Below are 26226 nucleotides of genomic sequence, written 5' to 3'. Positions count from 1 at the left end.
GCGTGCATATAAAAATTCTGCATTGTCAAGACTAAGAGAAATTGCGTTAGAAGAAAGTAAATAAACGTACCAATGCAACATAAAGGAAAAACATATAAGTAATATTATATTATTTTTCAATTTTACTCTAATTATAAAGTTACAGTATGACATGATTTCCTTACTATAATTACTGTAATTATTAGATTTATAATTAATTTTCTTTGTAGATCTGTTACTTTAAAATATCTTTTATTTTTTTAACTACAAGTTTGTTTTGAGTGTGTGGTATTTGCATTGCAATTGCAATTTTGGGTTCGAATCAAAAATTTTACTTTATACATTTACAAAGGATGAATAACATAGATGTATAAATATAGATAATTTCCTGATTTTTTTCGCATGGAATAAATAAAATAATTAAGTGAGTATTGAGTACCCTTATTATCTTGCGTCGGGTGAATGTATGACATAACATGAGTCATCATGTATAAAAATTATAATAAATGGAAAATACATCGAGTCATGAAAACTGGTATTTGATAAATATTTTAAATTTTAATAAAACTTTTTCAATAAATTCTCTGTGAGATTTGTTTTTTATTAGTTCAAATAATATTTATTGTAAACCTGACTATTATATACAGAAGGGCTTATAAAAAATCGTATGCATAAATTCCTTATTGTAGTTGTTTAGTACTTTTGTTTTTATCGTGACGCATTTGATTTTCGGCCGTTTCAATCCTAATTTACATATTTTTCCAACTTAATTGGATTACGTTAACACGTTGGCTGTTTTCTGATTACATTAGAAATGTGATATCGAAAATTAATATGTTATCATAATGTATTAAACATTGATAATTTTCGCTGCCATGAGGAAAGAAACAAATTATGCACCCTATGTGTCACGAGCGCACCCTATTTTACGAGGACACTCTATATACCATAAAAACTAAAAATAAAATAATACAGATTAATTATTAATAAATTCAAAGCCTCGCAGGTTGTATTTAAAAAAAAGAAAAATTTGATTAAATTATTTTATCTAAATTTCCCATTTTGATAACTTATTGTAACTTTTACCTCTATATTTTACAGTTTCAAAAAGTTTATTAAAACGAGAAATTTATCGGGTTTTTTAAACTATTCAAAACTATTATTACTGTAACTTTATACATTACAGTCTGCATCAAATCCGGTAGTTCTGATTTTTTGTAGACTTGTTTTTGATGTTATTCCAATGAATAATCCAAGTTTGTGACCTCGAGCGCCGAACACAACCTTGTCAAAAAACGAAAAATCCGTGAAAATTACGGAATTTGGCAATTATAACCAAGGACTAGTTTTTTGATAGAAACCTTTCAGAACGTGTTTAAAGAATAAAAAATTGCTACAATATGAGACTAGAATCGTCACTGTATTAACGTATGTAAAAAACTATTATAAAAAAAAAATGCCATCTATGAATAGTAATCAGAATTTACCAAAGATTAGAATCACTTGTTTAATATTATTATTGTACAGCTTTAATTATTATTGCATAGCAGTCGTTTTTTTCGAATGAAAGAAGTTTCAGTTTCCTAGGTTACGGTGTTATATCTATAGCTATATTCATAGCAAGATGACGCGAAACCATAATATTTTACCTTACCAAATATTATTTATTATACGTAACATATCGTCTAATGCGCCTATGGAACAAAAAACTTAAGTGTGAGTTTTCTATGGTTAAATCTATTGGATCAAAAGAACGTTCTCACCGAAAGTGATCAATTGGCAATTTTCAGGATTATGATGCATTTTCAGAACTTTTAAAACTGTTTGTGTTTTAGGGTCATAAAATATGTGTATAGAAAAACTTGAGTATGGTCAGTTTAGTATGGTTAACTATTGGCCTATATAGACCATTTGCATTACTAAGAAATCAGTAAATTGCCTATATGAACAAAAATATGAAATTTATAATGAATTTCAAGGCTTAAATGTAAACGAACCCGCGGGTGGCTTTAAATAATAAATTTATAAAATAAAAATATTCTTGAAGGTTTATGAATTATAAATTGATCGTTATAAATTAATTAACAATTGTATTAATATTTATAACAATATTAATATTAATATCAACTTTTTAAATCACATTTGACATTACAAATTGATAATTCCGGTGAAGGACGACACCACAAACAAATAAACAATAACACAAGGGCCTGTAATAAATTTTAGGGGCATTCACCTTATGAAATACAAGTTGTGTATTATTAGCGTAGTAAATAGCACAGATATGGTAGTAGCGTGCATTTACTTAACAATTAAATTAAATTAAATATTATATGCTTTATGCTTATTACATGTATGCAATATGAATCTGTGATTCTCAATCAGTTTTTAAAATAACATTTCCCAATTAATTTTTTTGACAAGTGTGGACTCAGGAAGATGCAAAGGAGGCATAAAATTTACTGTATTTGATGAATACACGAATTTTTTATAAGCTTTTATTTAACTTGCAATACTTATCGATTTATGTTCAGGTATTTTGCAACTGAATTTTAAAGCAGTTATCAGGATGACAATGTATGGTTACCTAAATGACGTCATTCTAAATTTAATATGGAGTACAAGATGTCGGGATAGTTATTTTTTATGCACTCCCATGATATGGGTATCAAATGAAAGGATTTGCTCCCATTGCTTCTGCCATATTTGATATACATATTTTTAGTTTTAAAAGAAAAATACAAAGAGCAAAACTTAAAGGGCAAACTTTTATTGTACTAAAAAGTAAAAAATAATTATTTCTATGAGTCACTCATACGTGACAGTAGGTAAAAGCTTGAGGCACCCTGAATCATTCTTGGTATTATAAATTGAGCGAATCTAGCTTTTACAAATATTCATGCATTAGTAACTCAAAGAAATAATTATTTTCTACTTTTTAGTACAATAAAAGCTTGTCCTTTAAAAAGTATTTTCTATTTAAAGTAAGTTTTAATTTAAAACTAACAAATTAAATTTACAAACACTCTGTAATTTAGTTATAAACTTCAAAACCTAGTGAATTGTTAATAATGAGTTTTCGATTAACCAGTCTATACATTACCCATATTTTTATCATAGAATGCATATTATTATAAATAATTATTAAATTCCGTTTTTCTAATAATGTAACTGGAATGCATAAACACATTTCTGTAGAATCAGGTTAAATTCTACTTTTTATCAAATAATGTTTATAAAATGTAATTGAAAATTATATTAAATCTCAAGTTTGTAAGAAAGTTTACACTATTTTATTAATTTCAAGAATTTCCCTAAAAACGTTAAAAATAATCTCAGGTATGGTCTATTCCAACTTTTCCTTTTCAATTTAATTAAATTTATTGCCTAATTTCAATAGCAACCCGATTCGATGATCGAATTGTAACGGAAAAAAATTAGATCATCTCAAAGAAATATACACATTTTCGTTTCCCTTGGTCAAACAATTTGAGAAAACTCATCCGAAAATATTATTTTTCAATTTAGAAAATTTATGCAAAGCATTTTTCCGAAATTGTTAAAAATTGAAAGTTATATAAAGAATATCAACCTCATCCAATAGTATTCATGAGGCCAAAGGAGTCAAATTTGAGGCAAGAAGGCTGAAAATATTGAGAAGATCAGGGACGCTTCTAGCGAAATTTTTTAGTTTAAATTTTTTTCTAAGAAAATCCTTCGTGATGGAATTTTACGAAAAATTTAACAGCTTAAAACAAATGAAAGCATTTGAGAAATCATTAGAAGGGCTTTTTTAATAGTTTATTTAGTTTTTTTACATCTTTTGTTTTAAAGCTGTTTTGAAAATAATATTTATCAATCTGCATAAATCAGAAACCATTGACATTTAAAAAAAAATTAGCATCAAATGTATTTGAAATAAAAATAATTTTTTTTATGATTACAACACATTCAATCAACTTGAAAATAAATAAATACCATTCACCATCTAGTGAATAAAATGTAGTGCACTGTGATAAAAAGTATATTGTTTTTATTAGGATACCGTTCCAAGTAAATATTGTTGATCATACAAACGATATTATTCATGGTTTTAGCGATAGTTTTTATGGAAAGGGTTGACCAGAATGAAGAAAAATTATATTTATATTTATTATCCTGATCTATCTTAGACCTTTTGCCAGTATTTTTTTCAGAAAATTGTCATATTTCTTTAGATTAGGAGTTTCTCAAACTATGGAAGCGAGCGAATATTCGGTGAGCCATGAAAAATACAGGGGAATAAATAGGACGTACCAAATTCACTGCGATTAAAAGTAAGTAAAATTGAAGTCGATGCTAATACTATAATGACAAAAAATAGAAAACAAATTCGTTCTTATAAGTAGCACTCCCAATGAGAAGAACGCATATAACACTCCTGTGCATCCTACATAAGCACAATTCCCGTTTTCCCGTAAATGTTCTGAATTCCCCACTCTCCTCTATATATTACTAACAGTGATTTTTATTAAAGTGTTTTAAGGTTCTGAGAAACAGAAATTAACCTCAGATATTATTTGCAACGGCTTTTGTGCGAAGTTGAACTCTTTTCATGTGTTTTTGAATGCGTGCATATTTTATTTTGGGTGAAGGTTAGACCTTTATATTAAAAACATCAAGTGTAAGTTCCCTATTGTATTCCTTTTAAGTAAGAGTCTTTGACTTGTATCATTGAGAATATACTTGATCGAAGTGTTTATTTATTTGTTTATGCTGATGTTTGGAGTAGAAAACTACTTACATGTAATGTGCATTTCGTAACGGTATTTACAGTAGAACTTCTATCAGTTTCATCTCAAAGGAAACGTTATAAAGGTTAAATTAAAGGGGTTTTAACTTTTAAGGCTTTAATATATAAGAAGGCTAATCGGAAAGATGGGCGAATGGGCACGTAATGAACTAATACCATTTTGTTGGTACAATTCTAGTTTCTACAATTGTAGAAACTAGAATTATCCTAGTCCTCTTTCAAATCTTCTGAATTACTGAGAGTCTATAATCAAATTATTTGCATTTTGTAAAAAAAAGTCATGATGAGTACTTAAGATAATATTTTACAGTTTTTCCGTTATCGAGGTTCTACTGTATCTATATTTATGCTTATAAAAATTAATAATTATGATAAAAATAATGACAATTTATGTTTATTAGATTTCTTAACATATCTGGTGGTATCTTTATTTATAGGACATAGTGACATAGACGATACGCATTGTTCTTGTAAAAAAAAAAAAACAAACAGGAAATGTGACTACATTAAACTAGAGCTAGAACTTTCTAGTATTTATATTTATTATTTATGTTTTTACTAACAGTTACCCATCTGCTACGCTGTGCAATTTCATCTTTAAACACAAAGACTTCCGCGTTATAGTCGTTACTTCTCTTCCCCTTAGTTATCTTCCATGTAATTAAATCCGCTAAGTTGTTCTTGCGAGATTGAGCAACAAATGCCCAAACATACAATTAGAATTATAATATACTAGCAGTTATCCACCCGGTCGCTACACTGGACAATTTCAACTGTAAAACAAGTGAAAACAAACAATTGACAGAGTGAATTGTTGAAATACCATGTATAGACAGTGTTGATGACGCAATCGTGTGTTTTCTGACATCACGTAAGTAAAGAAGATATCCACTCTTAGATAGCCACACATTCATAACTGATATTCCCATATAATACATACTATAAAATTTGCAGTTAATTTGCGCCCTCGTGAGTAAACAGTGATGTTTACAAAAAAATGTTTCAAACAAAAGTTGGTATTTATTTATAAGGATATAATATTATTTATAATACTTTTTACATTTAAACGTTTGTTCTATCTCTAACGGTTTACGACCCAATTGACCTATGTTGCTCATTTACGAACTCACTTCCTAAGCACGCTATAAAAATTTCAGCTTGTTATCTCTTTTCCTTTTTGAGTTGTCGTGCTTACGCACAGACAGACGGACAGGCAACTGGAAATGGACTAATTAGGAGATTTTATGAACACCTATATAAAAATTTTGTTGGTAGCATCAATATTTTTAAGCGTTACAAACTTGGGACTAAACTTAATATACTATGATATATTTCATATATACATGTTATAATAAACCCTACTGCGTTATGGCCTTCGTTTCCCATGGACTCACTTATGCCCGTTTTTTATTTCAATTTCATAGGTTTTAATTTTTGGTGCGGAATCTTAATTTAAAAAAATAAAATGCGGCTCATTAGGTCATCACCCCATTTTGAGAAATAAAATAACGTTATTATGTGTCAATTTATCTAAGCAGCCGTTTTGGTAATATTCACAAAAACTTTTCTAAAATGTATTTTTAAATTGTCATTATCTATCATTTGATGAGATCCTACTGTTAAAACTTGGACTAGGTACTCGATGCAATTGCAGGACCAACGAAAATTTGTGGCGAGGTACTTCCTTCGAATTTCTGTCCGGCAAATTTAAATTACAGGCTTAATAAAATTATTTGAAAACGTCTTTATAATCATTAGAATAATATCTTGAAATTATAACTTGTATCAACTTGTATTATGACAGTACACAAGGCTGAAGGGATAGTAAATCGGAGTTATTAGCAAACGTGATTTCATATTGATTTTGTTTGCACTTTTTGTGTTCCATATCAATTAAAAAAATCAAATAAATGTACTAATTTGCACTAAACGAAAATGCAAATACAACATTCCTACCTCAATATTTGCATTAAAAATTGAAACTTACATCTCTTGAATAATCAAGGTTAATTTATATAATCAAGTTCAAATACGAAAATATAATATTTAAAAGAAAAAAAAACATAAATAAAAAGCAAAAAATGATAAATAAAAGAAAGAAACAAATAAATAATTATATCTGGTTAAGTAGTGGTAACGAGGAAAATAAAAAGTAGGAGGTTAAACTTAACCCAGATATGGACAAAACTACCTATATGTTTACTTGATAAACTTGTTTTATTTTTTGCCAATATATAAATAAAATAAAAAAGAAAAATTCAGTGTGCAATGAGTGCAATGCGGACATCCAGCTGATATTGTGAAGAAATATTTTATATCTGTCATTTACAACCTGTAATTGAATACATGATTGATTATAATTTTTCATTAATTTTATTATGAATTACTTAAAGAAATACAATTAGTAAGTCAATGATTTATGTAGAGTGGTCTGTAAAAAATCGCCCTGCATAGTTAAAAGTAATTTACATAAAATAAAATTAAAATTAAAAATAATAATATTGAGTAATTATAACAGATTTGGCGCCAGATGTAGCAAATTTGAAATTTTTGGAGTGAGAACTTCTTTAGGCGCGTTTTCCGTATGATCGTCAATTCAAAAAATCTGCATTCGAAACTCAATTTCATGAAGCTAACGTTTTTGGTAATATTTTGGTAATTTTTTAAACATTTTTTGTATTAATAATAAGAGTTGAGGGTACTAATAGTCAACCCATTCGAGAAATTTCATTTTGATGGTTTCCAAATTTTGAAAACTTCATTAAAATTTTTCCGAAACTTAGCAATTAAAAATTAAATTAAGACAAGTGAAAACAAACGATTGACTGAGTTAGTTATTGAAATACCATGTATAGACATGTTGAGGACGCAAGACCCAATTGACCTATGTTGCTCATTTACGAACTCGATCTCTCTTTTACGTCCTGAGCACGCTGTAAATTTCAACTTGATTTCTTTTTTCGTTTTTGAGTTATCGGATGACAGACGGACAGACGACAGACAACCGAAAATAGACTAATTAGGTGATTTTATACCTATACCAAAATTTTGTTCATAGCATCAATATTTTTAAGCGTTACAAACTTGGGACTGAACTTAGTATACCTTGATATATTTCATATACATGGTATAAAAAGATTAAAATTATTCGCAGTTTAAATAATATGTATCTCGTAATACGCATGAATATTCATTCAAAGAGAAATTATAATTTTGGCGAGATCAACATTACAAACAATTTCATTTCATTTATAAGGAAATCCATCCTTTCTTGAACAATACAATATCACAACACAAAGTATTTAGTATCGATACATGTGATATATTAAATAAATTCATTGAATAGTGATGAGAATGGCTTCCTATAGTTACTTCCGTATTATTGACAATTTGAATAAGTAAATATCTTTCGAAATATGACATTATAAATTGAATATTTGTTACTACATGTAGTAGTATTTTAAACCTCAATGTCGTGTCTAAACTAAACTCTGTGATACTGATTGTCAATGAGAAATCAATGTTTTACAATTGAATATACAGGGTAGAGCAGAGAAGTGTGCGATTTTGAAAGTGCTCTAAACAAAAAATCCAAATTATATTTTTTATCATCTTAGACTAAATATACGAAATTTAAGTTTGGAGAAAAACTTTAGTAAACTATTTAGTAATTATTGTAATTTAATTTCTTATAAGTTTTTACCTCCAATAAGATGACACCCGTCCAGGTGTGGATATTTTTATAGGTTAGTTGTTAAATTATTCACCACATGCCGCAGCATTCCCAGAGAGATTTTATTCACATTACTTTTTATTGTCGGATTCGCGTACTTCAATATTATTTTGATATTACTCACACAGTGTAAGCGTAAGATATCCACTGCTCCATTGCGTCCAAAAAAAAAAAACGTAATAGAAACAATATTTATTTTAAAACTCGATAAAATCAATAATTAATACAAAAAGTTATGGTTTAAGGTGTTTGTTTAAGAAAATTGACTTTGCAAAAATTGATTATATTTTGCGTCGTTTTCAAAATCACACAATTCTCTGCCTCACCCTGTGTATCATATATTAAATAATGTATTATATTATTAATAAAATGGTATGCTATAAATACATAAATAAGATATCCGTAACATATTATTATTATTTTAATATAAAAAGAAGTTACATATCGGCTAATGGAATTATAAGCAAATATATCGGGTATAACGACCAATTTGAGAAAAATTATGCTAAGAAGATTTGTGAAGACTTTTAGTAAATTCTACAACTTGGCCTGTAACATTTCCCTTTATTCAAAATTAATCGACAAATTCTCGAAATTCCCTATAAATGTTTGTTTGTTACGCTTTAACGCAAAAACTACTAAATGGATATGAATGAAGCTGTAGAACAATATAGCTCATATATCAAAATAACACATAAGCTATAATTTATAAAAATATATTTAAAAAAAGTTAAATTTAATCTGAAATTTTACTGCGCCATCTATTATCATCATTTTGAACCATAAATTAAAGATTTCTATAAAAATTCAAAATAGTAAATGTAAAACAATTCATGACCATCATTTCTGATATACTCAATGAATTATTACTATTTTACGATTAAAAAAATTGAAAACTGTGCGTATATTTTAGCTGTTTAAAACAATCCCCTCGAGTGTTATGAAAGGGGGATCAGTGAGATCTGGAAGCTATAAAGCGATGATTGTTACTTTTAAGCCCAGTGAAGCGGGCGGGTATCAAGCTTTTTTTACCGTGTTCTAATTCGAAAGTTTTTGGATGCCGTATATAGATTGAAAAGGTTCACGAGCGCTGGTTTAGACACAGCACTTGAAGAATGTGATATATTTGAACACATTTGAGATGATTATAGACATGAATGAGAATGTTGAATGAAAATTGTTTATCAAACAAGGACATCATATTCTATATTTAATGTGTTTGTCGCCGTCAATGAGACTTATCAGGTTTACAACTCCACACCACAAATTCGGCGTAGGTATAGAAGGTTGTAATTACAGGACATAACCTCGGTATCACATACTAACTGGTAGTTACACAATTATTAATATGTTATGTTACTCAATCTGTAATGCTGATTTCAGATTTCATTTCCATGCTTTTCCGGTTTTAATTAATTTTATCTTGTTCTTTGAAATCAAGTTTTGTAGTTAAAAAACTCGTGAGTAGTTAAGTTCCATCACTTAGGTAATATTTTCCCATCATTAGATGCTTTTTATTGCAATGAAATTTTTGGTTTTTTCATATTTTTTTGGAAATGTAGAAATGGATAAAGTATTGAAAATCGCTAAAATCCATGATCTTTTGACATAAAAAAAAGGAGGTGGTGCTGGAAAGTTGTTACCTCAAAAAAGCATTTCCTTGACACTAAATCAACTTTGATACAGATTTCCAACTCTCTAGATTAATTTGAAGAGGCTGTGGAAGGGCGAAAAACCTTAAAATCCGAGAAAAACTATAATACATATTTAATATGAGAATGAGAGAAGGGTTGCTGGAAAGGAGCATTCTCAAAAGGTACTTCTTCAACACTAACTCAATTTTTATAGAGATTTTCAACCCTTCGGCTCAATTTGGATAGGGTCTTGCAGGTGCGCAAAGTCTTGAAAGCGGTTTTTCTCCTCGAAATCTTCTCTGCCTGATAAAAAAATTCAACCAAAAATTGTTTGCGTATTTATAAAGAACAACTTTATCATTTAAAACGTCCGTCTAATGTATTGTCTTTTCTAGTTGTTATCGGGTACGAAACCCTAAACTGGAAACATAGCTATAACATAAGAACATTTTCGATTGAAATTTTACAAACAAACCAAAAATTCAAAATTGGGTTCTATTAGTTACGATGCCACAGACACGTAAAACTTTGTTACTCGGGGGTTGAACATGGAAATCTATGATGCTTCTCTTGTAAACAGATCTGTCTATGTGTGTGTTTGTTGACATATAATTATGTAAAAGCTTATAAGAATTGATTAATGTTTGATGAAAAAAATTGGTGCCTGTGGCTCGTACCTGTAGGCAAGTGTCTACTTTGCCTCGATGCACATCTTAGATTAGTAGCAAGTAACGCACATTTATATATAGGATATTTAACAATAGACTATGTTAGTTATCATTATCAATTTTTGGTTTTTAATTCTGACTTTATTATACATTATTAATTAATTTATAATTTCTTACGTAAACTAACAAATTTCCTCACATGAAATTCAAAATCCTCCTGTGCATTTAATTAATTTTTACATAAATTTTCACAGTAATTAACTTTTCATTTGATTATTTTACATATTATATAAGATTTAACACACACGTGTATCCGACCATTAAATTGCATCGACCGCAAAACCAACACATCAGTAAGCTCAATTAGAATGCTTACAAAAATTATTTTCTCAGAGATGATTCCATTTCCAACTAAGGAAATGATTGGCGTCCATTTCGAAACGGAATTGCTCAAAAAGAAATACTGAAGGAAGGAATTATATTTTACATTTTTAGATTATTAAAATCTTGATGCATCAAGAAATCGCTTGACTTATTCTTGTACGTACCATACAGAAAAACCAAATATATTGTGTGGATATCAAAAAGCACTTCAATAAACAGAATATTAAACCAAACACTATTTTACTTTTCTTAGAATTGCAACGCATGCCGGGTACAGCTAGTATATTACATAATTTGTTCTTAAATGCTTTTTTATATATTTTAAGAGGGAAAAACTAATGGGGTAAAATTTATGAGCTTTTGATTTACAATGTTTTCCAAAACGCACACTTTCTTCACCACGCTATATTTCATCGATAACCTTGGTGCTTGTATGTGCTAAGACACAAATACAAATAGAAATAACTTTTTAACAAATAGAAATCTTGGCTACATGTTAAGAAATACGACTGTCGATATTATAGACCGAAAGATAAGTAAGAATTCAAATAGTAAGAAAATTCATTGTAAAAGAGAAATTTTTTACTGCAAGAAATTAATAAGAAAACTAAATCACCTTAATTTATTATGTAATAAATGTCATAAAGGAAGTATAAAGAAATTAATTTTCATGTTAAAAATATTCAAGTTATGTTGGAAATCCAATCAAAGACCTTCACCATGTCTGCTAACGGAAAACTAGAATAGTAGAATACAGGTCTTTCGCTAAAATGTCCCAGAAGAAAGAATGAAAGTCGATACAAGAGGGGTAAATCAGTTTGTCTTAAAAGAAAAATTTAAAGAGCCCAATATTTCCATTGCAAACTGAAATTCAATAAAATAATTCACAAAAAACGCACAGACTTTACATACTTTATGTAAATTTGTGCGTTTTTTGTGATACAGGAGTATACAAGGACAAATGAATACAATTTTCTACGACTAATAGTTTTTGAATTATGCTAACTGACCAAAATTTTTGATTTCGCTAGCGGCAAAAAAGAGCAAACCATCAGGACTTTTCTAGATGTTACATTAGTCGTCGGTTCTAAATTTCAACATTTTACGGCGGTTGTTTTGATTTATATTTCAAGATCGGTATTTCAATAATACTTCCTTTACATTATAAGGAAGTAACAAAATACATATACAAGGTGATTTTTTTAAAAGTTTCCTCTGTTATATTTCGATAACAGAATGGAAAATAAAAAAACGCGAAAATACGTATTCGAATTTTTTGGGGGAAGCTAAAACACAGTATTTAATTATTTTTTTCATGGACTTCTTCATGGTCGAATAAGGGTTATTTTTTAAAATGAAAACACGTTTCTTTGGAGCAGATTCTTTATAGCTTTTTTCGGAAAATTTTGACACCTGATTTCAGATATTTTCAAGTATCCATCAACAAAAATTTTTAACAAACAAATTCTCAAAATAATATTTTTGTTTATAGATTCTTATCTTTTTATCGAAAAGCAAATAACTTTCGTTCAAAAATTTTATAAAAGGAATAAAAAAATTTTCTTATTCTATTGTTACAGTTTTTACCCTTAAATAACTAAGAATAAGTTGTCGGAAATTAAGGTTTTTAAATTAAGGCATGAAAACGTACCCGTATAAAAAAAACATAAAACTGTATTTTCATTCTCTCTAAAAATGAGCTGACACGTGTTTTAGCGTTATCTGATTTTTCATTCCGTTTTCGAAATAGGTACAATGTTGAAAACTTGAAGAAAAAAAAACTTGTATAACTTTGTTAGTGCAGATTAATATCAACTTGTACAAACGATTTTCATAGACAAAGTATTAAATTTCTATTTTAATATATTTTAATTTAAATAGTTTTGCTTATCGAAAATAGTTTTTTTGGCATTATAAATAAAATCTATTATCTTTTTAGAACCATTCATAATAAAAAAGGAAAGTTTATTGCGTGTGCAATATCAGTAAACGATTAGAAATTATCGAGAAAAATATTAAATAATTCAGAATTGTAGGTAAGTTATTAAGTTAATAATACTTATTTTATCGATGTAAGTTCATGACATAACTATTATTTTATTGTATAAGCTCAAGTATTCATGCCCGAGTGTGTACCAAGTGTCTACGAAATCAATTTACAAAAACTAATTTTACTAATATAAAAAATAGATATTTTATTTTCGAGTTGTAATTTGTAGTTTAAAAAACATATTTTTTCGTTTAATTTCCACTTAATAGCTTTTTCTTTTTTGGACTAAACTTTCTTATTTAAAAAAAAAAAAAAAAAACGTATAGAAAACAACTATGCTGTAATACAAACATCGAGACAGACAGACAAACACAAATATATGCGGGATTATTTCAGTGAACTATGGAAAATCTCGGTTTAGCAGACTTTGACGGGAAAATCTGCCAATGTTTAGAGGCTGCAAATTTCTCGAACAATTATCAAAGATCAAAGTCATGGTTTTATTACAAATGGCGACACTATAGCCTTTTTTAAATTTGAACAGGCTATGCTTTTGAAGCATCTGGTAGTTATTTTTATTAAATAATAATTCAGAGATTTAATCAAAAAGATTATTCAATTTCTATTCTATAACGATTTAGTTTCTATTCTATAACGATTTTATTAAATTTTAAAATTTATGATTTACTAATAATGTCCAATTTTAATAAAATGGGTTAAATTTATTAAAAGTAACAACCAGGTACTTCAAAATCTTAACCAGTATAAATATTTTTTAAAAAAACTTGCTTCAATGACGCTATTTTTAAACAAAATGAACAAATTTATTTGAGAAAATCACAAGCAATATCCTATTGTTTTTTATGGGAAAAATGATTTTTTATTTTTTATAGGCGAAAAAAATTTTAGTATCATAAATCAACGAATTAGCCCTTTTCTGTTTATCCGTCCGTCCGTCTGACTTTGAGCACAATCAATCAAAACAAAGAAATATCGAACTGAAACTTTTATAGTGTATTCAGGTCGTAAAAAGTGACTTTGAGTTCCCAAACAGCAATGTAGGCCACTTGGATCATAATGGCCCCATATTTTAAACTGTAGAAAGTTAAAAACAAAAAATGATCCTTATGAAAAGTGCTCAAATTTAGTTTCAATTTTTTTTTTGTAAACATCATAGTTTTTCCATAAAGGCGGAAAATGCTTTTCCAATTTTTTTCCTTAAAAGTATACAATGTTAATTTGTAAGTGGTCTCGAAATAGTGAGTCAATTGATTCTAATTCCACACACAATCCATGGGATGATATTATAAATTTCGAAATGGAAGTGGTTTTTGCAGGATATTTAAACAATTAACTCAATCAATTATTTTCACTTGTTTTATCAACGTTAGTCATTTCTTACACACTCGGTATATCTATTTCTTTACAGAAATTGATTCAACTAGGAATACATATAATAATTACTTATAGGATAATATACATTATTTCTGCATATGAATTATAAATTACATAGTCTCGTTATACATTTCCCAATACGTAAAGTGGTATTGATTTGTCTGAAATTTAGTAAAATAAAAGGAAGAATCCATTTTATTATTTCAAATAATTTTTGAAACGCCTATGCACATACCCACACATAAAATTATTCCACAGTAAGTTTAGCCTTTCAAAGCTTTCATTATGTTTTTCTAAGAGTTATTCAAATATACGAAAACATCAGTTATAAACTACAAGCTCATACTCAAATTTTTCGGTTGATATGACCCACCAGAAATCATGTTGAAAAAGATGCTGTCGAATATAAAATCGATGCCAGCGCTTCCAGTGAAAAATTTTGGCAATAAAGGAGGCTGTTATGACTAATTTGTAGTTTAAATGTTTATGTTATAGAAAATGTCAAATTAAAGTTATTGAAAAATGCATTAAAAAATGTGAAAAAAAAGAAATCAAATTGCACAAATATTATTTTTCAAATGTAAATTATCATAATTATTTATTTAAATTTGTGAGACAATAATATTAAATTTTCAACGTAAGTCATAAATTCAACCCATACAATTAATTATATATGCATCCACACAATTCTATAATTAAAGTAGTGTATCGTTACCATGGAAACACCTCCAATAAAACTCACGCACGGTGCGAATATGTAAAAGTAATCATAGCGTCATTTTTGGGCGAGTACAGGTGAAAATATGAATGTAACACTCCTACACCAGCAAATATGTACGGCGTTGCTGGATACTAACTATGCACAAGTATTCGAATTACTTAATTAAAATCGAATTACATAAATGCCGTACAGATAAATCAATAATATTTCCAAATACCTCTCTCTAATACTAAAACTCTTAAGAAAGTTTTGAAGTTACATTGCTCACACAACTTTAATCATAATAAGGTTGAATTAATTGCTGATAAATGTAATAATTTATTACTTTGTAAACAAACTTTTTGTATGATTAAATAAAAACAATGAATAAAAGTCATTGTTTCAAACCTATGTACATAAATTAGTTGTGGGCAATATTTTAATTGATTAATAATTTAATTTGGAACAATATTTACCATACGCTTTTGGTAATAAATAAGAAAAAGTAGTAATAGAGAGAAACGTATTAAAATGAAGTAAAGCTTAGAATCTGCCATTCCGTAAATTACTGAAATAAAAGGCAGTGAACACGAATGAACAATATTCCTATTTTTGGGTGACAATATTTAAGAAATCCAAATAAATAAAGCTTAAAATTATTTTAAAAAATCAGAAAAATTAGATCATAATTAGCTTGATAACCACCTGCTTCGCTGGGTTTAAAAGTAAAGACTACCTTCACCTTTCTTGCTCTCACATTTTTGGAATTTTAACGTTTACCATTTTTACCGAAATCTTTAATTTATGATTCAAAATGACGCTCATAGATGGCGCAGTAAAATGTCAGACGAAATTTAATTTTTTTAATTGTTTTAAATATCTCGATAAATTACAGCTCATGTGAAGACTCTGACGTAAGAGCTATATTATTGCAGACTTTCAATTAAAACCATTCAATAATTTTTGCGTGAAAGCGTCACAAACAAATAAACAAATAACTTTACTTTCACATTTATAATATATTGGAAAATGATTTCAAAAATTTTAAACCTTATATATATTGAAAAATGTCTGACGTGCATAATATTTATGTTTAATTTAAAAATGGGTTTATCTAAAGAGACGAAAATGGGACATTCTTTAAAAAAGTACAAAAATTAAAGGTTTTTTTTTAATTTTTGGTAAGAAATTTGTTTAAGACTGTTTTGGTTCTAGCTGTAAAAGATCGTCTTATATGTTGCAGCAACTACTGATTCAAGCAAATCATTTCTGCTGAAACTACAACATTTAAAATGAATAATTTTATTATCGTTGTCAGATATTTATATAATATTATAATAATTAAAACTATCCTCGGATACTCCAGGAACTGCCTGTGATAATGTTTTGGATAACATGATTTAAAATGTAAACATTATATCATAATTATCACATGACAATACATCATAATATATATCGTAGACAAAATAAATAGATTAAGTGGAAATTGAGAGATATCTTTAAAATGTGAGCAACTTAATTTATATATACAGTCAAAATAGATTATTCGCACCGTGCTTGAGTTTTATTGGAGGCGTTTCCATGGTAACGATACTTACTACTTAAATTATAGAATTGTATGGATGCATATATAATTGTATGGATTGCATTTATGAATTACATTGAAAATTTGATATTATTGTCTCACAAATTTAAATAAATAATTTTGATAATTTACATTTGAAAAATAATATTTGTGCAATTTGATTTCTTGTTTTCACAATTTTTAATGCATTAAGTTTAATTAATTACTGTTTTTCAATAATTTTAATTTGCTATTTTACTATAACATTAACATGTAATGAATTGCAAATTAGTCATAACAACCTCCTTTACCGCCAAAATTTTTCACTGGAAGCGCTGGCATCGATTTTATTGTCCCTACCATGACTAGGCACACAACGAACAGCGACATGGGATATGACGAAATGAAAAGGTTCTGGCCGAATCCCTAAATAAACATAGATCTTAATGTATCTGAATTTCGGATAAGGATATTTAGAAATATTTTGTTTTTTGAACTTGGGACTAAACTTAGTATACCTTGCATATTACATACATGCATGGTATAAAAACCTTTTGCTATTAAAAATAGCCTTTTATCTCTTATCTGATTCCGTTACGAATTCAAGTAAACTTTCAAATTAGCTTAAGAAACCCCCAAGTCTAAGAACTATTCAAACGAAATTTGATCTATTTACAGATAGATATCAATTTCCAAAATATGTTTAGCCAGTCTCAAACAATATTGTATATTTCATATTATATTACCAAAAATTATTAATATTCGCTTTTAGAATACGGAACACTAAAAAAAACTTATTTTTTATTTTAAATAAGATAATTTTTTATACCATAACCTTTGATGGTGAACCTAAAATAGTTATCACATTGGAAACATTTGTAATGATAAAACTAAATCAGACTAGTTGTGATTCAACATTTGAATATGATAAAGAAAGTAAAATACGTTTTATCGGTGATCTAAGCATCTAAGATTCTAAGGTAATTTGAGACATTTGAATGTTAAATCCTTTAAACGCACGTTTATATTAACTTCGCTTGTAATAAAATTTTACAAGTAAGTTTTGACCTACTTTTAAATATCCGATTTACTTGAAAATTTGAACACATATCCGGTCCGATAACAATACAATAATTTAAAAATTTTATCTTATTAGCCTGACCAGGATCATCAGTTAATATTACCATCTTAAAATATTAATCATACTCGCAGCAGTGGGGTTATGTAGGGTATGTAATAATACTCGCTTCTCATGCGGAAGTTCGTCAGATCGAAACCCATTCACTTCTATATATCTGATAAGATCTTCTATATATATATCTGATAAGATATTTCATAGAAGCGCCTTGGTGGGAAGTTAAAAAGGCTTGAGTTTTTGTTATTTCTTTGATAATTTTAATATTTAAGTAGTTCAAAAATCGTTAACGTGTTTAAAATTTTTTTTAATGTTATAATCCTTATGTACCAAAGAAGTCTTTGAGATAAATGGAGTATGGGCTAGTCAATTATCTTTCAATATAAAACGAATTTTAAAAAGTGTGGAATCTGGCAGAGATTTTTGGAAAAATCTAAAATATATACAAATCTCAACATTACGTATTAATTTTCATACAGATTTGTATTCTTTATCGTTGGTATCAAAGAAGATCAAATTTAATTTGCGAATCGAAAAAAGTATCGTTAAATCATTATTTTGCGAAGAAAATTTGAATCAAAATTAATGGAGAATGTCGGTCTATTATCAATCCAATGAAAAAAAAAAGCCAATTACTTTCATGCCTGATTTGGCACAATTCCATAGGCATATGCTGTATACCGTGTGTTAAGGAAGCTTAAGATAACTGAGAAATTACAATTTCTTGGGATGAAAATGGGATTTAACGTATATTCTAAAAAAAATTACTTCGCTGGAAATATATACTGAGAAATTTGTGACTATAATTAAAAAAATACGTCAAATGATTGGTTGAATTTAGTCAAAAATTGACTCAGAGTGTTTCTACTAACACTTTTCCGGTTTTTTTCCAGTTAACACCGGTCAGTCTTGACCCATGTTTCTTGAAAAATAGTGGTTTATTATTTAGTATTTCAAACAACTAAATTTCTGTCTCACAACCTCCAAATTGGACCAATATATTTTATCTATAGTGTGTCGCATTTAAGATGAAGACACCCTCACACTTTCGTCGTTTATAGGAATATTGATTTGAAAATTTGCAGTCATACAGGGGGATGAGTCACATTTTTTAAGATATTAACCCGACACCTGAACTTTATCCTTAACTAAAAGTTACCCCTATATTACTGTGCAAATTTTCAAATTGATATTCCTACAAATGACGAAAGTGTGAGGGTGTCTTCATCTTAAATGCGACACACTGTATAAAAATTAAAAAAAAATATAACATTAACTTTTTTTACCTACACCAACCACCATAAATTAAAAATTTGTGAATCACTTTGAATAAAATCAATAAAATCACTATAAAAAATTAATAAGCACCCACTTTAAAAAATAAATACTTACAAGAATCAATAAATCACACAAATTTAAATCACTGTTTTTTTTATTCACAAAATTTTTAATTCACAATTTAAAAAAGTATTTATCTCATTGATGATATCTTTGATTAATTGATTGTCTCAGTGTACACACTACTCAGCACGGCGGATTTAAACTTGATAATATTAAACTTGATGTTTAAAATACAACGTGGTCACTACTACTGGGTAATAAAACGTAGTATGTATATATTTATTACAATTGATGTCTTCACTATATAAAAATGTTTTGTTGATAAAATGTAATATATAATAATAAAGTTGAATGGTGGTAGTAGTTAGTATGAATTCGCGCGCTACAATGAGCTAGAAATGAACCAATATACACGTCAATTATACTTGGTACTTTTATTTTAGTATATAGACATAACTACTAAACATGATGTTGACTTTGTGACAACTTTTATATGTAAGTAGTTAATATACCTGACTTGCTTGTCGCTAATCTATTACACACTTTAGAAAAGAACTTTGATTCTTGTAAAGTGGTGGTAAGATTTTTATCTTCTTTTCAGTGGTTGGTTCATAAAATACGTCACGTTTGAACTTTGGCACAAAACAGTTGCCAGAAATTTTAGTAATTATTGTTGGGCAAATCACCATGAAAACTCTTAGACTTTAACGACGAGTACAAATCACTTTGCTATTCATAATAATAATAACAAAAAGAAGGGTGCCACATGTTAGCACCTAGACCAAGAGTCCTATGTGCCCTCCTTGAGAACGACCTTTTACCCAAAGGCGAGACGTCTTCGGGTTAGAGGAGCTATTAAAATCGGACAAAGCTTTAGAATTCTGTCGAGGCGAATCCAAGGTTTCGGACCCCAACATTCTAAATCTGACGCCCTGCAGATTTCTGCAGGTGCCAATACACACTGAGAAATTATCAATTTCGTACGAAATTAAGAAAATGAAAAGTTCGTCGACGGTTTGCAATCTGACACACCTTCAAAGCTGCGTTCCTATTCGCTTTTAATTTTAAGAATTACTTTACTATAAGTAAATATGTAGAAAATCATGTTTACTATAATTTATCAGTAGATCATTTTATTGCTAAAAGTTCTACAATAAAAATTTTGAGTGCATTAAGAAAATTTTGAATTTTATTTCGGGTAAGTTGTAGAAATTCAATTTATTAGGAAAAATTCTAATTTTAAATTTTAGAAGCCGGAAAGTAGCGTTTCCTTAAAGCATTTTGAAGATCGTCGCCATTGTTTTTTGGGTACTGAACCCTGAACTCGCATTTGAAACATAGCTAAGAACATTCTCCGTTAAATTACCTCTTAAACGAAACTAAAAAAATAAAATCGGTTCACCCATTAAGGTGCTACGATGCCACAGACAGACAGGCAGACACACACACACATAGCGGAGGCTAGATGTAAAATATAAATCATAAAACCAACTCAAAATGCATAAAAAAATATTTAAGTATGGTATTTTTATCAATAATTTACTAATTTGAGAGTAGCTAAAGAAATACCTTAGACCGTACCTTTTAAGGTAGTATAGCAGAATCAAAGTCATACTATTTTTAATAATTTATATGAATTAATTTGTCTAATACTATAAGCAGTAAGCAGCATGAACATCTATACCAAAATTTTTCTTTTAGCATCAATATTTTTAAGCGTTACAAATTTGGGACTAAAGTTAGTATACCTTGCTTTATTTGATATATACATGGTATAAAAGTAGTTAACTCGATACCGATTATTAAATTGGCATACTACCTTAAGTAGAATAAAATATAATTTAAATACAAAAATTTTTCTCAAAATTTGTAATAATATTTCTATAATCTTGATAACATTATCACAGTTATCAGTGAATCACCACACATGATCAGGGTCGCAAGTTTAGTTCCGTATGAATTGTCGATCCATTTAATTGAATGCACTTTCTCATTGACATTTTTTTTATATTTTTAATACACATTTATATAAAAATTAAATGTGTATTAGTAATTGTGATGTTTTCGTAATATTGAATTATTAAGAGTTCTTGAAGTTGAATCAATGGTAAATACACATAAAATATTATCCAATACAGTGTGTCGCAGTTAAGATGAATACATCCTCATATTTTCATTGTTGATAGGAATATCGATTTGAAATTTTGCACAGTTAAACAAGGGGATGAGTCACATTTTTTAAGATACTTAACCGAAAGCTGATCTTTGAATCAGCCTACTACAAATTGACAAATTGGGCCGATTCTTAATATTTTGTCTAGCATCAAAGATGGTTAGAGATATCAAAAAAAATTACTAGAAAAATTTGCTAAGAATATTTTTTTATACCCATATAGGTATCGATTTTCATGATAAAATTTTCATTTTCATATTCGTTATTATTTTGGTCTACTCTCATTTTTACTTATAACAAGTTTATTGAAATATTTGACTAGAAAACAGTTGAAATTATCAATGTGTCTAGTTTTTACATTCCATAGCACACTAATTATGAAATTAAACAATCAACTTTTATTAATTACAATGTAAATGTAAAAATTAGACAAATTGATAATGTGATAGTGTTGTGTATTCAAATATTTCAATCAACTTGTAATACGTATGATTGTGGATCAAAAAATAAGGAAAAATGGAATATGGGTACACTGAAAAAAAAAATTCTTAATACCAACCGATAAGAGGTTGCCTCAACCTAATTGCGAGATCATATATGGCAAATGGTGCCACGAATGTGATACAACTACCATACGGGGTTGAGTGGTGAAGTTGACACAAACGCATGAGTTGTTTCTATTTTTCTAATAATTTTTTTTGATATCTCTAATCATCTCTGATGCTAGGCAAATTATTAAAAATCGACTCTATTAGTCAATTTGTAGTAGGCTGAGTTTAAAGTTCTGATTTAGGTTAAGTATGTTTAAAAATCTGACCTGTCACTCTGTATAACTATGCAAAATTTCATATCGATATTCCTGTAAATAACGAATATATGAGAATGTCTTCATCTTAAATGCGACTCACTGTATAATATATAACAATAATAATATATGAATAATTAACATTAACCGTTTATATGCACAAATGACAATTTGATTGTGTACTTCAATTATTTAGGATAATGTAGAATGATTTTTAACCCACGAAAAATGAGGTAGTTTTCAACTCAAACCGTATGTACAGTGTTTTCCCGTATAAACAATTAAGTCGGCACCATATGGAAAATTTTTTATTATTTGATTAATAATTGTTGATAAAAAAATCACGGATGGTCTAGAACTCGATATGTAATAATCGAACATGAATTTTTTGCATTTATATACGAGGTTTGTCGAAAACTATAAGCTTTGTCCAAGAGTAAATAAAGTACCTTTATTTTTTACAATATCGGTAATATTTATTGAGAAAAGTTAGTTCTAATTGAAAACTATGGTCAGATATCCCATAATTTACCATGACAAAACAGATTTTATTTTTACTAACTATTCTTTGTATTAGCATGGATACACAGGCATTTAAAATTTTAAGATGATTTATGTATGTTAAGCACATAGTATGATATATGAAGTGTTTACATAGCTTTTAACAGGTAATTGCGACACAGTTTTTTAATAAAGGTTAATCAATTATTTGAATTTATTAATATAAACAATAATAAATTAATGACATAGGTAATTTAAAATAAATATTATTGGAGTTTTAATAATTTTAAGTAAGTTCCTTTACTAAAACTATGGTAAAACCCACTTTTCGACAGAAGTCACGAATTTTTCTTCAAACTTACTATTAAATCCATAGTAAAAGTTTCAGAAATTATAATTTTTTTTAAAACACGATTTAATTAATGCCTAAGTTCTCAATTTCGACAATTTACGTCAAAATTAATATCTACAAAGCAAAACGACGAGGTGCTTTTTTTTCTTAAAACTTTTTTTTCGAATCTGTCGAGATAATTTTTTAATATCGGAAAAAATAGCTGGGAGGACAGTGAATTTTACATGCTTTGACCCTCGAAATAGCGATCATTGCAGCTGATTTTCTCGTGATCTAAATGACCAAAAATTATGAAACTTCGAGATCTCACAGCGTACATGATTCTGAGCTTGTGAAAAAAATTGGCCAAACTTTCCAGCTTTCATTCTGAAAATACCTTAAGTACACGGGATTCTAATACCTACATATTCAAGACATATCCTTGTTAATAGATGAGTATTTTAATACCATGTGTGTATATGAAATATAACAAGGTATAATAAGTTTAGTCCCAAGTTTGTAATGCTTAAAAATATTGATGCTACCAACAAAATTTTGGTATAAGATGTTCATAAAATCACCTAAGTAGTCCATTTCCGATTGTCTGTCCGTCTGTCTGTCCGTAAGCACGATAACTCAAAAACGAAGAGATATCAAGAAGAAATTTTTACAGCGTACTCAGGACGTAAAAAGTGAGGTCGAGTTCGTAAATGAGCAACATAGGTCAATTGGGTCTTGGGTCCGTAGGACCCATCTTGTAAACTATTAGAGATAGAACAAAAGTTATTAGAGAAAGATAGAACAAAAGAACTGTGCATTTGACTATATCCTCATCAGAAACTGATCTACAATTTTGGTTGTATTAATTTTCTTATAAAAGGTTTTTCAATAAAAGTTGTTAAATGACTGATGTATAAAAATATTAAAAAGCCAGTAATTGCATACATAGAGGCACATTCATTAATAATAATCACATTTGGTATTATATACAGGTTTTATAAAATGTCAAGTTTAATGTTGGTTGAATTACTCAGCAAACGTTCGGTTCTTAAGGACTGTTGGGTACCACTATGAAGGAAATGAGAGAATATGATAAAGTCAATGAAAATCTGTTTATAATTTAGCAAACGGTCAATCAAATATTTGGACTTTTCAATTACCATTAAAACGCGATATAAACAATAACATTTGATAATATTTTACATATTTATTTTTAACTTTGTAAAGAATGTTTGTAATGTGTTGTATGAATAAAATTTAGTTACTGCCGATGATTGTGTTGCAAACGAAATATCGATATTTAGTGAAGTCTGTTGTTGTTGTATGTTTATACCATGTAAGTATGAAATATAACAACGTATACTAAGTTTAGTCCCGAATTTGTAACGCTTAAAAATTTTGATATTACGAACAAAATTTTGGTGTAAAGGTATTCATAAAATCACCTACTTAGTCCATTTTCGGTTGTTCATCTGTCTTTCCGTCTGTCAAAACGATAACTAAAAAACGAAAAGAGATACCAGCAGAAATTTTATAGCGTGCTTAGGACGTAAACAGTGAGGAAGAGTTCGTTAAATATCAACATAGGTCAATTGAGTCTTGGATCCTTAGGACCTATCTTGTAAGCCGTTAGAGGTAGAACAAAAGTGTAAATGTAAAAAATGTTCCTTATAAAAAATAAACAACTTTTGTTTGAAACATTTTTTCGTAAACATCACTATTTACCCGTGAAGGCGCAAATTAGGTTGGGAACATAAAGTATTGTATTTGTGTATAAGAGGACCGGATGATATCGTTCTTTACTTACATGACATAAAAAAATTAACGATTTCGTAATCAACACTATCTATAAATGGTATTTCAACAATTAACTCAGTCAATTGTTTGTTTTCACTTGTTTTTTTGAATAAAATTTCGTATTATAGAATTTTATTTCGAGTATCGTGGTAATTATTTCAATAGCTATGTATCAACTCGAAATCATCAGAAATTCATTGATATACAATATTTTATGCAAACTGTCCGGAAAAGAGTTCAAACGGGGGTTGGTGATCAGTTTTTAATTTTTAAATTAGAAGTGCCATTTTTTTTTATTAAATTTTAAATACCTAATATCAGTATGAAATTCTGCTGTCGAAACTTCGACGTTGTTGAAATTTAAGATTATTTAAGAGTCTAACGACATCTAACAACAAATATATTATATATGTACTAAATAGAAAAAGATATAAGTGTGTGGAGAGTAGATTCACCTTATCAATTATATACAGAGTGTCTTAAAAGTCACGGAACCAATTTAACATGACTTCCAAGAATAAATTAATTTTATAATTTTGACTTTAGATTCAAATTCTTGTGCAGAACTCTCGTGCCTTTAAAATAAAAAAAAAAAGGTCGAGAATCAGAGATCCAAAAACCCTACTTTAACGGCTGTCAACGACTAGGCGTACTTCATTCCTACCTAATTTCATTAAAATAAGAAATATCCAAAAATGATCATTTTTGAAATCAACTATCTTTAGGCGTTGCCATGATATTGGGTTGAATTTACACTTTATACACACCCCATATAATTCCAGTACTAACTCAAAGTAATTTTTATATATAAACCAGTTACAAAAATTTGCAAGGATAACCACAAGCATGATGAGAAAGAACACTAATAATAATAAATATCAGACTGACAAACAAAGATTTTTACATAATTACTAATCGAAATTACTATGAAAACAATTGATCAACCAACTTTTTTATTGTTGGTAATTATCTTTACAAATTATTATTATCAAAAATAACAAATTTGTAATTATTTAAATCAATGGTAAAGTTCTTACCTCGATAATATACCGGGTGTTTTAAATAAGACCACACGGAGGGAACCCAATAATTCTATACATCGAAATTCTATCAAAAACTTCCTTTATGGTTTTTGGATTTGATCTATCATTAACGAGATACGGCTTCGATAATTAGCGTTTGAAACTTTGTTGTTTCTTGATTTATATTAGCCATATTGTTTGAATAATAACCAAAGTTGTAAGGAAATAAAATCTACTACAGTTTATTGTTTAAGGCGGTTCTACACACTTTTTTGATTGGCG

At 28.3% G+C, this 26226-nt stretch overlaps 1 long non-coding RNA gene across 1 annotated transcript in view; it reads right to left on the bottom strand.

The window, feature by feature from the left end:
- LOC123300366 overlaps positions 1-26226 on the bottom strand; it is a 56306-nt gene that overhangs the window by 805 nt on the left and 29275 nt on the right. The gene's annotated exons all lie outside the window — the stretch shown is intronic.

The sequence above is a fragment of the Chrysoperla carnea genome, chromosome 5 (assembly GCF_905475395.1).
Source record: "Chrysoperla carnea chromosome 5, inChrCarn1.1, whole genome shotgun sequence".
NCBI classification, from domain to species: Eukaryota; Metazoa; Arthropoda; class Insecta; order Neuroptera; family Chrysopidae; genus Chrysoperla; species Chrysoperla carnea.
Note: the sequence above shows the minus strand (reverse complement) of the source record. Positions and strands in the feature narration are given on the sequence as shown.